General features: G+C 46.3%; 1 protein-coding gene across 2 annotated transcripts in view; it reads left to right on the top strand.

Annotated features, from left to right (window-relative positions):
• Positions 1–1,748: 1,748 nt before the first annotated feature.
• Positions 1,749–5,000, top strand: part of LOC122256509 (uncharacterized) — a 5,362-nt gene continuing 2,110 nt past the window's right edge. The window contains exon 1 of one of the 2 annotated variants that reach the window (XM_086536572.1): positions 1,749–1,890. The gene's annotated coding sequence lies outside the window, so the exon portion shown is untranslated. Of the gene's footprint in view, positions 1,891–4,894 lie in introns of those variants that run through there. The other variant, XM_086536573.1, reaches the window with a different exon arrangement.

Raw genomic sequence — 5,000 nt, 5'->3', positions numbered from 1 at the left:
TCTCAACCCTTCCTCCTTCTCCTCCACCTTCTCCTCTTCCTCCTCCTCCACCACCATCTCCTCCTCCATTTCTACCTCCTCCTCCACCTCCTCCATCTTTCCTGACACGAATCTTACATTAGCAAGCACGTGCACACGCCAATGCAATCACGTGCACACAGACACAAGCCACAACAAGCCACATCCCGTTTTCTTTGCCTTTCTCTCAGGTCGCACGATGTTCATCTGTTTGCAGGTGCCTTCGCAGTCCAGGTTCCGGAGGGAATGAGTAATTGACTTTTGAGGAGAGGAGGGGAAGGAGGGTAGGTAGGAGGGAGGGAGGGAGGAAGGAAGGGGAAGGATATGTGGGAGAGAGGGAGGGATGGAGGGAGGGAGAGGGGGAGGGAGGGAGGGAAGGAGGGAGGGAGGGAGGAGATGGAAGGATGGATGGGTGGATGGATGGATGGAGGGAGGGAGGGAGGGAGGTAGGGGGAGGAGGGATAGAGGGGGAGCGAGGGAGGGAAGGAAGGAAGGGAGGAAGGGATGGAGGGAGAGAACAAATGAAGGAGTAAGGCAAGGAGGGAAAGAGGGAAGGAGGAAGGAGAGAAAGAAGAGAGAGAGAGCTAAAGAAGAGTAGATGGTGAAAGAGAAGAAGCGAAGGAAGGAAAAAAAAGAGGGTGGGAGGGAGGATGTGAGGGAGAGAGGGAGAGGAGGGAAAGAGGGACAGGAGGGAAAGAGGGAGAGGAGGGAAAGAGGGACAGAAGGATTGGTGAGAAGACTGACGTGTTTGGTGTTATCTCTCTTGCAACAAGCGATGGCGTTGCACTCCGTTGCAACACCACAATTTTTGTCTGTGCTTTGCTTAAATGGTTGCCTCTTTTTTCATTTCTTTGTATCTGTCTAATTTCTGTATATCTATCAGTCCATCTGTCTATATATTTCTTGTTCTAGACACTCTCTCTCAGTAAACACACACGCGCGCGTGCGCACACACACACACACACACACACACACACACACACACACACACACACACACACACATACACACACACATTTTTTACATCTAACGACTTCGAAAACATTAGGCCCCTTCTATAAGGGGATAAGCAGGGACGAAGAGCCAAAGGGTGAGAGGAGGAGGAATGCGAGGAGGAGGAGGCGGAGGGAGAGAAGGAGGAAAGAAGAAGAAGAATAAGAAAAAATAATTATATTAATAATAATAATAAGTAGTAGTAGTAGAAGAGGAGTATGAGAAAGAAAGAAGAAGAAAAGGGAGAAGAAGAGAAGGAGTAGCAAGAAGGAGAAGATGAAGAAGAGGAGAAGGAAGAGGAGAAGGGAGACTAAAAACAGGGAGGGCAACAACGAGGGTCATGATAAAGGGAGAATGTAGAAAGGGAGAGAGGGAAGAGAAGACAGGGTAGAGGGAATTGACAGGTAAGGAAATGGGGAGGAGGTAGAGGGGGAGAGCCGGGGGGATAGATGGAGAAACAGATGGGTGGGGTTGTGGGGAGGGGGTGAGCAACGTGGTAATAGGAGGGGGGGGGGCAGGTGATAGACAGGGGAGCAGGGAGGAACCAGGTGACAGGGAAGAGGGGAAGGGAGGGGGAACCCAGTAATAGAGAGAGGGGAGGGGAGCGGGAGGGGGTGCCAGGTGATAGAGAAGCGGGGGGGGGGGGGACCAAGAGAGAGAGAGAGAGAGAGAGAGAGAGAGAGAGAGAGAGGGGGGGGGAGGGGAGGGGGCACGTGCATATATAAAGGCCAGACGAGGCCACGGCATCACAGTCGTTTCCAACAAGCCTTACCTGTAGCACCAGCAAGCGTCGACGAGGAGCACCTTCTTTACCCTGAAGTATCTTGCGACGTTGTAGATGACCCGAGGCCGCCGAGAAGGTCCCTCACACCATCTGAGGTAAGAAAGACCCTTAATGACCTAAATATCTCTTCATAACAGTGGTATGATATGATAACAATGGTCCTGTTATGAGAGTGGTGGGGAGAGGTGAGGCGAATCGAATCGTCCAAGAATTGAGACAGAAGAGCGGAATGGTGGTGAGAGAGAGAGAAGAGGAAGAGAGGTGTTTATTTTTTTTTTCTTTTCTCTCTGTTGTTTTCGTTTAATTATGTTTTAAATCTCTCTGTTTTTCTCTTTCTCTCACTCGGCTGAGATAGGCCTATTAAGTCTTAGATCATTTACGATATAACGCGGCATGCATTATTTTCGGTTACCTCCAAATAAATTGTTTCTATGAGGCCTTGCTTACAATTAGCTTATAACGTCAACATTTCTATTAGAAAAAAAAATTATCTTTTCAAGTTACTTTCAACTAAATTGCTTCTAAGAGACACAAGTTACCATAAGTGCCTTCTTGCAGGTACCTATCTATAAATACAGCCTATCAACATCAGAATTTCTATAAGCGAAATCCACATCAAACACGTCATGAACTACCTGTCTCAAAGTCACATCACTCGCTCTCTCTTAATTAAGGTTACTTGTTAGAGGCGCATTTCCCTTCTCCCTTTTGCCTAGAATTATTCAGGTCAGTCAACGTCGGTCACATGCAAGATGAGAAAAAAAATTCTTGCTGTACGAGTAGCATATCAAAACACGTTTTACTTCGATGTAAAAAAAAATAAAAAAAATGTATATATGAATAATCAAACGATGAAAAAAGGTAGATAAATAGTAGTTAAATGAAAAAAGATAAGTAAAACTAGAAATATTTAAATAGATAAACGATAGTAGCAACATCTTTCATAAAACGTCAAAGTCTCGTAACTAACACTTATTAATTCTGATCCATGACCCAGTCATGTTAGGCCTTTCGATGTATCTCCTCCCTCCACCCCCTCCCCCCTCCCTCCAAACTATCTCTACCCCCCATCCCTCCCCCTTCCTCTCTCTTACCCTGACCTTTTTCTTTTCCCCCCTCCCCCTACTCCTTTTTCTTTGCTTATTCCTATAGCTCCTCTTCCTTTCTCCTTTTCTTCTTCCTCTCATATTTCCCTTTTCCCAATTCCTTCCTTTCCGCTTCTTCTGTTTCTTCTTCTCCACCTTCTCCTCTCCTTCCACCACTACCACAATCACCATCTTCTCCTCCCCTTCCCGTTCTGTTCATCCTCCACATCCCCTCCTCCTCCTCATTCTTCTTCTCCTTCTCCTACTCCTTCTACCATATCCTCCTACTCCATCTCCTATTCCTTCTACCATCTCTCCCCACCTTCCGCCTCTTCCTCCACCATCACCACCTCTTCCCCCTCCTCTTCCTTCCTCCACCACCACCACCTCCTCCCCCTCCTCTTCCTTCCACCCCCTCCCCCTCCTCCCGCCTCTTCCTCCACCACCACCACCCCCTTCCCCTCCTCCTCCTCTTCCACCATCACCCCCTTCCCCTCCCCCTCCTCCTCCTTCCACCACCACCACCCCCTTTCCCCCCCTCCCCCTCCTTCCACCACCCTCTTCCCCTCTCCCTCCTCCTTCCCCCTCCTCCACCACCACCCCCTTCCCCACCACCACCCCCTTCTTCCACCTCATCCCCCCTCCCCCTCCTTCCACCTCCTACCTGCCCAGCCCGAGGCAAGGCAGGTTCATTAACATGGCGGCTTTCATCCCTGCTCCACGGAGACGCCACGTGAACACTGAACGCTCGCCAAACAGGTCTTGCTTCGCCGTTGTCGTTTCTAGGCCCCCCCCTCTCCCCCCCTTCCGTCTCCCTTACCTCTCCCTTTCTCCCCTTCCCCCCTCATGCTCCCTCTCTCTCGCTCACCCCTTCTCCTCTCTCTTTTTCTCTCTCCTTACATTTTCTTCCTCTCCACTTCTCACTCTCTTTCTCCTTCTCCCTACTTACCTTCTTCACTTTCTCCTTTGTCCTATCATCTCTCTCTCTCCTTATTATCTCGTTCTCTCTTCCTCCCTCTTCTTCTCTCCCTATTTTCGTCGTTATTCTCCCCTCACTTACTTTCTTCTATGTCACTTCCACTCATATTATCTACTTCCTCCTCTTCCTCTTCCGTTTCCATTAGCCTACTTTCCTCATTTCCTTTCTTTATCGGACGTTTCTTTGTTCTGTTCCCTTCTCCTCGTTCTTTATCTCCTTATAAGGAATTCTCATAAGCTCAAGCATCCAAAATGGCGTCGATAATTTGGGTCCTCCGTTTTCTATGAATATAATTGTCCTCGTTTTCTGTTGATTTGATTAACTACGTTGGCTAAATTTATAATTACCTTGATTACTAAGATTTAATCACGTATTTTAGATTAAAACTTAATTACGGTCTTTAAGTAACGATGATCTTAATGTATTAATCAAAAATTACTTCCCCCATGACATAAATTACTTGAATAAAGGTAATGTTCATATTCATCAACGTATCAAATAAATTCTTGAAAATTAATGATTACCTGATGGGTTTCCAACTCCATCATAAAAGTTGCGTTCATCTTCTCTGAAATCTTCTCACAACTTCTCTGACATTGTGATCTAAATGTATTATTCTCTTCATTTCTAAATTCAAAGAATAAACAGATACAGATAGGAATAGGAATATATAGAGCGTTAGATAGAGAGAGAGGCAAAGAGAGAGAGAGAGAGAGAGAGAGAGAGACAGAGACAGACAGAGAAGGAAAGAGAGAGGGATAGAAAGAGAAAGAGTGCGAGAGAGAGATAGACAAACGTTTCTTTCCGATACAACTGATTAAAATACACCATTCATACCCTTCCATTTGCCAAACAAACAACAAACAAACAAAAGACACTCACAGTACACGCGTAAATCCCGCTCACAAGAAAACCCAAAGAAAACACTCCCAACTCCCAGAACTCATCTCCATATTTAAGATCTCTCCTTGAAATATTTTCCCAATGTGATTCATTAATATGCGAGGAAATCCCCAAGTGACGTCATACTTCTTGGGAAATAATATGAATGCAATAGGAAGAAGAAGAAGAAAAAAAAAAAGATTGAGGATTATAAAATGGAGATGGTGTTGAGGACCCGACATCAGTCTCCTGTTGTGTG

The sequence above is a fragment of the Penaeus japonicus genome, unplaced genomic scaffold (assembly GCF_977035675.1).
Source record: "Penaeus japonicus unplaced genomic scaffold, GWHDUDI00000001_assembly GWHDUDI00000004, whole genome shotgun sequence".
Lineage (NCBI taxonomy): Eukaryota > Metazoa > Arthropoda > Malacostraca > Decapoda > Penaeidae > Penaeus > Penaeus japonicus.
This window is presented reverse-complemented; position numbering and strand designations above follow the sequence as displayed.